General features: G+C 37.6%; 1 long non-coding RNA gene across 1 annotated transcript; it reads left to right on the top strand.

The window, feature by feature from the left end:
- Positions 1-1,921: 1,921 nt before the first annotated feature.
- Positions 1,922-8,139, top strand: LOC144289032 (uncharacterized). Its single transcript, XR_013357117.1, has 4 exons — positions 1,922-2,465; positions 3,799-3,904; positions 7,410-7,476; positions 7,671-8,139. It is a non-coding gene; the product is annotated as an uncharacterized LOC144289032 (long non-coding RNA).
- Positions 8,140-12,608: the final 4,469 nt, after the last annotated feature.

The raw sequence follows: 12,608 nt of genomic DNA, 5'->3' as shown, positions 1-12,608 counted from the left end.
AATCATCTCTTATTGAGAGATTGATTGATTGATTGGTTTAGGAGGGGGCAGATGAAGAGGGCAAGAGAGAATCTTAAGCAGGCTCCACACCCAGAACAGCACCCTACTTGGGGCTTGATCTCATGACTCTGAGATCAAGACATGAGCCAAAACCAAAGGTCAGAAGCTAAACCAACTGAGGTACCCAGACGCCCCGAGAGAAAGAGAGATTCTTTAATCTTTACTAGTTTCTCTCCAAGAGAAGACTTCCATTCATACCATGTTGCCCAATATGAAAAATCCTTTCTGCCTTCCCATTCAATGCTGCAGAGACTCACTCATCATTGCTTGACAACTCAGTCCTAATCTTCTCCCTCAGTTTCTCAAATATTCTTAAATCTCTTCTTTCAACCCAGCCCGATTTCTCACCTCTCTTGTGCCTGCAAGTCCTTTCTACAAATAACTTCCTTTTCTACAAATAACTCCTGGCCCTTAGTAGTGAAAAGCAGTCAGGTTGGTTTCAGCTTCCTGTTCTCATTGCTTCATTTCTCACGCATTGGTCCAGACTGCACGGCCAAACCCCCATATTATGGAGACAAAGAAATTCTCGGGGATGTGAAAAATGGAAGAGGTTCTTAATATTGACCTGTCATTTTTTCCCTGGACCATTACAAAGGAGAAGATGTCCAAAAGACTAATATGTTTAAAAGCAATTATTAAAGAAGCACAACCAAGGAGAGAAATATTTTTATTATCATCACTTTGTAACATGATTGTTTTCCATATTCTTCTATAAAAGATGTCTTTAAGCCTTCTCTCTTACATTGCTTTGGGCATTGAAAACCCCTAGACTTTTAACAGTTCTCTAAACTTGGAGTAACCCTTGAATGCTGTTTTTTTCTTCTATTGGCTCAAAAAGGAAAGTATTTGGCAATTTAGCAATTCTCTCTGTTAATCTATGCTCGGCTGGAGCTAACTGTCCATTTCTTGAGAGGGGGAAAAGTGGCTTTCTTAGTCATAAACCTGACTTCATAGATCTTGACTGAAACCAAAGCATCCAAAGCTCAAAGCAAAATTATAGATGGTTTCTCTGAATGTATATTTGAAAATCATGAAGTTTGACTCTCCGGAAGGCGAGGATGTCTGTGTCCCATTAAGTAACTGCAAACTACGTGCAATTTATGTTTAAACTAAAATCTGCGTTATTAAAAAAAAGTTTTATAGCCTTATTTGTCCTAGGAATACCTAACATGAATTGTTTCCAATGTTAGAGAGGGTCAGGCCCTTTCTGCTGCTGCATATTTGAAAACCCACCTGAAGCCAATATATTAAGAAACACTAACAGGGTCTTTTTCTATAGGGAATGAGATTATGAGTTGACAGTTCTGTAATCTACATCACGCTCCATTAAAAATTAAGCTTGAACTTATAATTGTCAGGAAAGGCAATTGGAAGACTTATTTTAATAAAAAGATCTGGGTGTGTGAAGGTTTATTATTCTTTTCCATGAGGAAACAGCCACTCAGGTCCTCTATGAAAAAATCTATTGGCCATCAGTTAAAAATGTTACCTAGATTTTTATAGATCCTGAAGGAAAAGTGGGGAAAAATGATTAGGGGTAAGATAAAATCTGTTCTTGGAAGAAAGAGCTCTTTTTTATATTTAAAATGTATAGCATTTTAAAGTGGATAGGCACATTTCTAGTCACATAATGTTTATCCCTATTTATGTGATGTTATTACTTTGAGTTAATAGTACTCACATTTTAGCAATAGTAGGTTTCTAGAAAACAGCTCCACAGAACCCCCTCCATTTGAAGATTTGGTTCTGAAGTGCTCATCTTCCTTGGGGCATCAATAAAGATAGGCTGGGTTATGTTGTAGAAACAAACTCCAAATCTCAAAATTTAGCATAAGCAATTTGACTCTTCTCTTGCAGGCACAGAGCCATCTATGGGACCAGGAGCTCCCTAGGGCAGCTCCCCTCCAAACAATGACTTGAGGATCATATAGAAAGAAAGAAAGAAAGAAAGAAAGAAAGAAAGAAAGAAAGAAAGAGAAAAACAGTTCTACCATTTGGGACTGCAGTCACATGACAGAAGGAGAAAGAGCTTGAAAAACCCCCTTGGCTCTTAAATGCTTCAATCCAGAGCTGACACGCCATTTCTGTAGCCCACTGGCCAAAAGTAGCCTACACCGAGACTGGGATATGCAGGAAAGCATATGCAACATTTGACAAATTCTATGGTCTATGCTTCAGTATACATGCCACTTGGAAGTCTCATCAATGAAAAGTCCAGACAATACCCAGCTCTCTTTTTTTCCTGACCAAGCTACCCTAGAAACCAAGAATTTTCAATGGTTGGAGCTACAAGACAGAAAGAGCCTGAATATCTGTGGTATCCCTGGGAAGGACTTGACTCTAGTGAGCTACCAAATTATATCTGACTTGGGTGAACAAGAAATCAACTTTTATATATTAAGCTGGTGAGATTTCAGGAGTCATTTTTTTTTCTTATAAATACAGTATTTATTTGTCTTTCTTCTGTTAAGCCTGAGCCAACAACTATCCCTAGGCTGCCTGGGGATGGTATAGGAAATGGAACATATGGAGCAGACAAGACACAGGAGAAAGACCCATGGGAGGTAGAGATGGCTCTGTCATGTGGTGAAGAGGACGAGAAAGGCCACGATCAGGCAAAAAAGCCCCATGGCCTCCAAGAGGGTAACATCCTACGCCATTCTAGACATTCTAGCTATTGCTTCAGAGAGGAGTTCCCAGTATAGCAAATGATGAGGCTCCCAAACATAGTCCCAATTCCAGCCCCAGAGCCAGCCACCCCTACCATGCATGGCTGCCCCATCCCAATGCACTTGGCTGCTGTGCCCATGTCCCTTGAAATGGTGTTGGTTCAGAAGCGGTGGCTAGAAATAAATGAGGTCAGGAGATTTGCAGCTGTCAAGCCACTGAGGCTCTCATCTGTCAGTGTCTCCCATGGTTTTAGCACCACTGCAGACAGTTTTCAGATCAAGAGCTGAGAGGTACTCCTGACGAAGAAAGGAGTAGAGGCAAACTTTGCATTCTACTGTCCATTTTCAGGGGGTGAGGGGCTGTGGCAGGAGAGCTGCTCCCCCAGTGCGAGAAGACAAGGGTTCAGGGGTCATCTTGTTATTACAATATAGCCTATCTTATCCTGAATAATACAATTAGATTGAAAATGTCTTCTGTCTTCTGCCAACCCAGGTCATCAACTTTGCTACAAATTTTACCAGTTCTATCCTCAAATAATCCCCAGTTTTGTCAGAAACAATTGTCACAACCTTGACTCTGTAGTGATGGTCAGCTTTGCCCTGGAACTTCTGGGCTTAAGGGTCTCTGATATTTTGATTTATATATGGGAATGTGGTTTTTTTGTTGTTGTTTTGTTTTGTGTGCTCAGGAGAAGCAAGAAAATATTTTAACCTATCAATTTATAGGTAACTCAAAATAAGTAACTCAAAATAAAAAACAGCAATATAATTAGAGCTCATTGAAACTGTTCATGCCAGATAAATGTAACAATCTGAGAAAGTTTATAACCAATGGATTTAGAATGTTTAATTTCTCTAGAATTATTGCTGGTCATGAGTTGAGAGTTCATGAGTGGAAATTTTTAGGAAGGTAAATGGTTTCAAAGGTATGTTGAAACATCAGAGATCCTCTTTTTTAATAATGAGCATTAAATTAAGATTCATATACATTTTGGATTAACTTCATTGTACTAAGCAATTAATCATGGCTTGCCCTGTCCATATTCTTCATTGCTTTTAATACCTTTAGTCACGCAGGGTGGATGAGCTTGCATTTCATCAGAAAAAATTCCAAGCAAGAAAGCATCAAGGACAATGACTACCTATGGCACGGCTCTGATGACAATCCTTTTAAGGTAATCTGCGGCTCCTTGAGAGATTCATTGGATTTCTTGGAGTCACCAAGATTGCATAAACAGATTAATTTTTTGTTACATGTAAAGACAACTAAATGCTTAAGTTTGGAACTTTTCCAGAAATAACCAGTCAGATTTTAACTTTATTTTGAATATTTGCATTAAATTTAATAAACAGGTTTCAAAGTGCTAATATGTTCCAATCATTAGGTTAGGCCCTTTGGAGCCTGGGATAGCTAAGGTAATAACATAGGCCTTTCCCTTCATGTACTCACATCATTTTTTTAGTGTATTTTTCTTTTTTTATTTCTTATTTTGTTTTTATTTGTTTAGTTTTGTTTTCCATTTTTATCGTGTTGTTTAACTACATTTAAACACAGAGTTATGAGATCACGTTCTTTAGAGCCATTAAAATAAGATAGTAGAATATATATCATAAGGAAGAGAAATTTTAAGGCAACATAATTTTTATCCAGTTGAATACATAGGTTTTACAAACTATGTAGTCACTAGAATATAATATAATGAAACAGTATTTCCTTTCCCACATTTTCACAATGAGTCAGTCCTGTCTTACAACCTTTCCCTTAGTTTCTGGTTGCCGGTCAAGGCGAGAGGGCCATGTCTTTCTCACTCTGGACACAGCTTCAGCTTTAGGGCTGCTCCTTGGTTTGATGACTGACTCAGAATGGCCTGGGAGGTAGAGAGTTGGATACCCCAAAACGTATCCTGATTAATTCATTTGAATTGTTGCACTTGTTGGTTTTCTGGGTTAGATGAGTAGGAAAATATTTTCCAGAATCTATTCACTGAAATAATGTGAGACTCAAGTTTCTGCTAACATGAGAGTGCATTTTCTATCACTTCTCTGTATTAAAGCAAAATTACACACCCGATTTTCACTTTAATGTAACTGAATCCAGAGATACTATTTGTGAGGTAAAGCTTATTCCAATTCATCACTATATATTTAATGCTCTGATAAAATTGCTGGCTTTTTCTTTTTTAAAAAAGATTTTACTTAGCGGAACCTGGGTGGCTCAGTGATTGAGTGTCTGCTTTTGGCTCAAGTCATGATCCCTGGGTCCTGAGATTGTGTCCCATTTTGGGCTCCCTGCAGGGAGCCTGCTTCTCCCTCTGCCTATGTCTCTGCCTCTCTCTGTGTGTCTCTTATGAATAAATAATAAAATCCTTTAAGAAAAAGATTTTACTTTTCTATTTATTTATTTATTTAGCATGTGAGCAGGGAGAGGAACAAAGGGAGAGAGAGGGAGAGATTCTCAAATAGGCTCCATGCTAAGCATCAGCCTGACAGTGGCTCAATCTTATAACTCTGAGATCATGACCTGAGTTGAAACCAAGAGTTAGATTTTCAATCAACTGAGCCACTCAGGTGCCCCAGATTGCTGGATTATTCTTATACTGGTATGCATCAACAATATGTTCACATTTCTTATGAGATTCCATACATTTAATATTCGTTTATTATCTCTAATTTTCTCCCCAAGTACTTATTTATTTCAAGTGGAGTTATGCATTTAAAATACTCTGACAAGATCCCATAAGATCACAGGTGGGACAGATATACAATAATTAAGGTCAAATAAACAGCTATCTTTGGCAGAATGATTATTAGTTCTTTTCAATAGTTGAAACAACATGAGTATATGATTCATAAATATACCAAATAGTAGTACCTTTCTGTAGTGAAAAGAACATTAAGCTTCAGAGTTTATGATTTCATGTGATTAGCATATCAGCCAGGATTCCAACAGAATAAAGGGTGGTATACTCAAACTGGATAATTGATAAGATTTTAATAAAGATTTTTTTCTTTAAATATATAGGGTGAGGCTTTAGGAAGACAATGAGGGCTGCTGCTGTTTCCTGGGACCACCACCAAGGAGCTGTTTCTCCCCCCTAGGCCAGAGGACAGAGGAGAACAGTCATGAGAACCCAAACTGAGCACTATACAGAGAATATCATCTAACAATGACTTCCAAATCTCCCACTAGTGTTTTCCTTTGGCCAAACTCAAGAGGATGTTAGAGGGAAAGGGAACCACTGCAGAAGCCCCTATGTACGAATTTTCCAGAACACAAAGCAGGATGAAAAAGGGTAGAATGTTAATCTGGGGAAAGAGGCAAAAAGATATATACCTAGCACAACTAGTGCATATGTTTTAAAAATAAATTTAAATGGCAGACTTGCTCTCTGGGTAAGCTGGACTCCATCTGCCCCTCCTGTCATCAAGTTTTTTGTTTGGTCTGTAGGAAGAGAGAAATACATTTTCATAATACATTTTCATAGTTGGCAGGAGGCTCTTTTTTTTTAATATTTTATTTATTTATTCATTCAGAGAGAGAGAGAAAGAGAGAGAGAGAGAGAGAGGCAAAGACACAGGCAGAGGGAGAAGCAGGCTCCATGCAGGAAGCCCAACGTGGAACTTGATCCCGGGCCTCCAAGATCACACCCTGGGAGGGAGGCTGCGCCATTGGGGCGGGGGGGGGGGGGGGGGCTGCCCCAGCAGGGGGCTCTTAAGAAGTAAAACAAATCAGAACAGGGGTGAGGTAGTGTTTATCTCCTACAAGGCTTGTTGGACTCCTTCTGAGACAACATGGAGAAGTCAGTAAGATGGACTGAGAAACCACGGGAATCCTGAGAGTTTGTAGAGCCCTGGTGACAAGATGAAGAGTTGAGATAGGTTATTCTCCTCCATCTTTGCATGGAATCCAAGAATGTTCTGGCAAACACAAGATTGGAAGCTTTTGGAGCATCTGGAAACAATATTATGGGCACTACTACTGAACTCACGGGAAAGAGTAACAATGGCACAGCTCTTCCAGATGGCTTCAGGGGCAGTGGAATAAACCACAGACAAGAGCTGGTAGGGGGAAAAAAAAGATCAGCACAAACGTAGTAGTATGCTGGTAATGTTTAACAACCAGCTTTCATGAGTGAAAAAAAGGCATGGATAATAGTATTTGACCCACAGCCAACATCAAGCTACCATCATAAATTTACCTAATGCAGATTTTGGAAGAGGTGTGCACAGTTGGCTCTGGTGAGCTCTGGTGGGAATATAGCTCAGCATAGCACTGGTCACAAACCTCATTTCCTGAATGTAGCTGAAAACTGGCTTAACATACATGTGAAATACTTTAGGTGGCTTATACTTTCATGATCATTACATTCTACCAACCAAGTGGATAAACTGTTGTCATCACGATTTAGGAATAAAAAGAAAGTATTACTTCATTCTTTTCCCTATAGTCTGAGGTCAGTGAAATCTGAGACATCTGGGTGGCATGAATAATATGTCATAATTATAAGTTCCTGATAGTACATCGAAGAGCTCTGTGTATGTAATAAATAGGAATATAAGTAGGATGGAGCATTACAGTGTCTAACACAAGGTCATGTGGTCCTAGTCGTGTATTTCCTTTGCAGCTATGCAACTACCAGTTTTTTTTCTTCCAGTTTGACAGCATTATTTCTCTTTCAGGCCTGCTTCAGTGACTCTCTCTTCCCAATAGAACATAATCGCTTCCTTGGCTGAGGATTTTCTCAAGGTACCATGTGACTGCTCATGCCTGCTTTGACTCAGCAGTGACTTCTGAATTTGCATGGGTGAAGTCACATGAATTGCTCCAGTCTCATCTTCTATTTCCTGGCCCTGCCATTTCCCTCTTCACATCCACTCTTGCCTGCCTTTGCGTTCCCTCATATTATCCCCCAGGTTCAGCTACGCCCTCTGATTCTGCAGGTTCTTGGAAGTTGCTGGTAGTCTGGCTCATGTTGGGTAAACTATGACACATGCTGCTGAGAAATTAGATTGCTGCCAAATATTAAAACAGGTATTTATCCATTTAAAAAGTTCAATGTAAGCAAAAGGTGTCAACTGCACCATTCTGTGTCCACCTTCAACATCATTTTACCCCTCCTTGTCTCTTGCATGATCTGTAACCTAGCAAGCAAGTTATTTAGCAAGTGCATGTCTTTTGAAACCTAAACTAACCTATAACCATTAAGAAAACTAAGAAAATCAACTCTTATTGGCTTTCTCCTAGTAGAATACTGACGGCTAGAAGATATTTTAGAAACGGGTGAGCTCCCTTGTTCTCCAGAAGTCATAACACAAATTAAGTCAGCACCTCTCTGGTTAAGAAATCAGCCTTGTAGTAAAATACTATTTATATCTGATGTTTAACCTGCTCACTCTTCTGGCCAGAAGACTTGGAGAGTTAATTCATTCATTTGGCCAACAAATATTTATTCAGTGTGGACACTTTGAGAATGAAAATATGAACCAGAAATGGATTCTTCCCTCAAGGGCCTACACTCTACTAGGAGAGATAAAGCAGGTTCACAAATAACAATGCTACAAGGTGAAAGGTAGAAACTCATTAGAATTAGGAAGAAGTAAAAGAAGGAAGAAAACATGCTTTCAGAGGAGTAGATATGAGGAAGAGATGTTTGAAGGATGGGGACTGTGGATGTGAGCCAGCTGGAAGTGAAACATTGAGTGGGGTATTCCAGGTAGAAAGGAAATGTTGAGTCATTTAAAAGAACAGTAAACAAGCTGTTTTAATCAGATATGGTGTTCAGTGTAAGGGGCACTAAAATTAGGAAGGGAAAGTGAGGTGGTGGCAAGTCTTGAATGCCTGATTAAGGTGTAAACTCATTAAGGGCATTGGATCAGAAACCTAAATGATCCAGAATTATTTAATGAGGACATTTAATCTGGTGGCAATACATAATATGTATGGAATGTGGGGGTAAATTATATTAGGAGGCTATTGCAAATATAACAAGTCAAAAAGTATTAAGATTCTAAACTATGGCAAGCCCAGTAGGATAGAGAAGGGGATCAGATAATAATAGTAGCTAAAACTTATTGATTATACTTATACATCACTGCCATGTATATACTAGGCAGTGTGCAAATATTTTTGCATGGATTATCTCATTTTAACATCACAAAAGCAAGTAAGATAAAGTGGAAGAAACAGAGCTTTCTACTGTGTGGAGGGTCAGCAAGCAAAGGCTGACTTCAGTACCTTCCTGAGACAAGTGGCTGCCGAGCAAGTGCTTCTCTCCTATAAGAGGTTTCAGATTGGCTGGTAGATCAAGGGAAAGGCAAAAAAGAACTGTGAGTTTATTCACAAGCTCAATGATTAATAAAAGGCAAAATATGTGAACACCATTTCACACAATAGATATAATTATGATTTTAATGCCTTTTTTAAAATTAAGATTTCTGAGATTTGGAGTGAACACAAAATGACAGTCTCCTCAGTAAAATGATTTGATACATTGGAGAGTCTTGGTCATCTTTACACTGAATGTCAGGAAAGATAGATAAAGAGTTTGCAAGTTATGATACCGAACAGGATGTGTTCTAATTTGAGGGGAAGAGGAATCAGTCCAAGCAGTCAGATAACAAGGTTCTTTGCTCACTGGATTATCCACAATTCATACATTTCTTTATAATTAATCATGTCAACAGAGGCAATTTGTATCCAAAATTTGGATGAAGTATGTTTAGTTCCATGAGCTTGATTTCTGTCTACATAAAGCTCTTTGCCAGCCTAATTGTATTTATAATTTATTTCTCATAAAGGCTGATTTCATCTCAAGGAAGAATACACACACACACACACACACACATATATGTCTATATATAATATATAAGATACATAATATAAAATAGTTATTTATTACATATAATATATGGGATATTATATGATATATATACATATACATAGATACACACATACACACAGTTGTATTAGTAAGCAATATTATCATACCCATTTACAGGTTAAAGACATAGCTGAGGCTTAGTAGGTTAAATAAATTACTCCAAGTTGCACAGTAAGATTCAAGATTTTAAGATCATTGGTTATTTACTTTTTAACTTATTTATGTCTATCACACCAATGAAAATATAATGCTGATGAAGACAGGTGAATAGATTGTTGTTCATACCTACATCTGCAGTACCCAAAATCCTGCCCAGTTGATCGCTCTTGGCTGCCTAGATGAGATGCTATTGGCTGCCTAGATAGAGGCAGATGTCTGATCTCCAAGTAACTATTCTCAGCCACTGGACTTCTTGACTTCCCTAGGGATGATCAGAGATATCGAGGGATGAAGAGTAAGGGGGAAATTCACAGGTCAGAGAAAAAGAGGAGGGTGGTAGATTCATAAGTGAGAGTAGGTTTAAATGAGGCAATAGTAGAACATATACTAATTTGTGTTATCACAAAGTGTTTCCACCATCAGTTCATAACTTGTTCAATTATGTAATTATGTAATTTTTGTTTCACCTTTCATCATGAACTAAAGTCCAGTATATTATTCAATTTTAAGAATTTTGTTTATTCCATTTTTTCTTACATGTATTCTTTGAAGGTTGGCTGAGTTGGGACATTAATATTTTTGTCTATATTCTGTTTCTAGGTTCTGAATACTAACTTAGCTTGGCTCCCTGGGAAGAAAATTGTCTCTATATTTCTATTACAATATGGGGTCCTGCTGCTTTAATTAATAGGTTTAGAAGTTAGTTATCACTGGGTATGAATAAAACATTTGTGAAACTAACATCAAAATAATTATTCATATAGAACATAATGTAAGATTTATTTAGATGTTTATTTTAGTTTTGAAAATATGTTGAAGATTATTCTACCAAAAGTTGAATTATTTTGGAATATTTTCCGTTCTATGGCTATAAACAATTTCTCTAAATGAATTCATCCATGAAATAAGCTATAATTTTCTTAAGTCACTTACAGAGTCCCACATGCAAAAATTTCAATTTCTATTATTAAAAATTATACCAAGTGATTTCATATTCATTGTTATGCTTGACAGAATCAAAAACATAATTGTCTGCTTTTGTATATATATACTCAAAGTATTCTCAATGCGAAAAAGAACAAGATTGTAATATCACATTTACCACTTTGTTTCTTTTTCTAAAATAGTAACTCAACTTCTGTATTTTATTCTTAGAAGTTTGAGAGCTGAATTACCACTACTGTGACAATGTTCTTTAAATGTATAATAAGATACTTAAAATATAATTTAATTTTTGAGTTGTGGATCCATAGTAAATTTTTTGTAGGTAATTAATATGTACAATTATAATCTGAAGTAAAGTTAAAATTGTGCCAGCAACAGAACTATGATTAGAAATGACTAAAGTAAGATCAATTTTGCATTATCAATATTGTGTTATATAGAACACCTTTTCAGTGACACACACTACTTAGATATGGAAACAAAAACATATAAAATCACTTTTAACCTAATAGACTATATATGAGTCTTACAATAAGTCATGTATAGAAGCAAAGAGATTTTATATTTTGTGATTATTTAGTGTATTTTCCCCTCTATAGACAACAATCCCTCAAATATGGCTATACTTTTTATTTTATAGAACTCTAAATCCCTTTCTGTGCAAAAACAAAAATGGAATTTAGCATATACCAAAATAAGCAATGAGATTTTAATAGTAACCAATCAACTAAGGGCTCTTCTCACTCCACTATTAATTATCCCAGATTTTTCTCATTGTTGGTTAAACTGTACCTGGTCTAGGTTGATCACTTTGTGGAGTGATCCATTTCCTCAACTTTGAAGGGCCTGTTTTCTTGATACTTGGCCCTCATCCTATGGCCATTGCTGTATCATCACATTCATTATCATCATCTCCAGGTATAGAAATTTAAGATGCATCCAAAGGAATCTCCCAAGGTCCAGATATATGTGTTTCTGCCTCCTTATAATAAAGCAAGCCTCAGTAAATGCCTCAGAACCCCCTCTGACAAAGTATGAGTCATAGCTTCAGGTTCCAGTAGAACCTTTATGATGTCCTTTCTGGAAACCAGAATATCTAATGGAGCAAAGGCCAAAGTTGTAGAGACAAGAAGCTCACATTCTAGAAATTGTTTACTGAGGATTGAGGGTCCCAGGCCAGAGCAGGCACCATGGGTGCTGTTTCTACATGCCCTCCGGTTTGTCTTCCACTCCATGCAAGTTGCCCACAGTGTGCTCTCACTTTCATGAGCCCACACCTATATGTCTGTCAGTATGAGTCTGCTAGGGCTGCATTAACAAAGTGCCACAGACTAGGTGGCTTAAACAAGAGAGGTTTATTTTTTCATATATCTGGAGGCTGGAAATCCCAGATCAAGTCATCAGCAGGTTTGGCTTCTTCTGGGCCTTTTCTCCTTGGCTGGTAAATGGTCACTTTTTTGCTGTGTCTGCACATGGTCATCCTTCTGTCTTACACATCCCTCACATACACATCCATACAGGTGTACTAATCTCTTCTTATAAGGACACCAATCCAGTTGGACTAAGGATCATGCAGATTGCCTCATTTTACCAAGCTTCTAATCATGGCTGAGTCTTTCTGATGACCAACCCCATCTAGGAACCCACCAGGAGTCCCCTCATTAGAACAGAAGATAGTGCTATCACCCAGTAATTTCCATGGGATTTAGGAGCCCTGTCTCAGGAATCAATTTCAAGAACCAAATATTAGAACAAACAATGCTCCCTAGTGCTCTTATCATAGAGGAAACAACAAAATTTTAGGAACTCTGTGCCAGGAATCCAGGACAGAAACCATATACATACAGTTTATATATATTTAAATATATATCATATGTATATAAATTATTTATTG

This window comes from Canis aureus, chromosome 1 (assembly GCF_053574225.1).
Source record: "Canis aureus isolate CA01 chromosome 1, VMU_Caureus_v.1.0, whole genome shotgun sequence".
NCBI classification, from domain to species: domain Eukaryota; kingdom Metazoa; phylum Chordata; class Mammalia; order Carnivora; family Canidae; genus Canis; species Canis aureus.
Note: the sequence above shows the minus strand (reverse complement) of the source record. Positions and strands in the feature narration are given on the sequence as shown.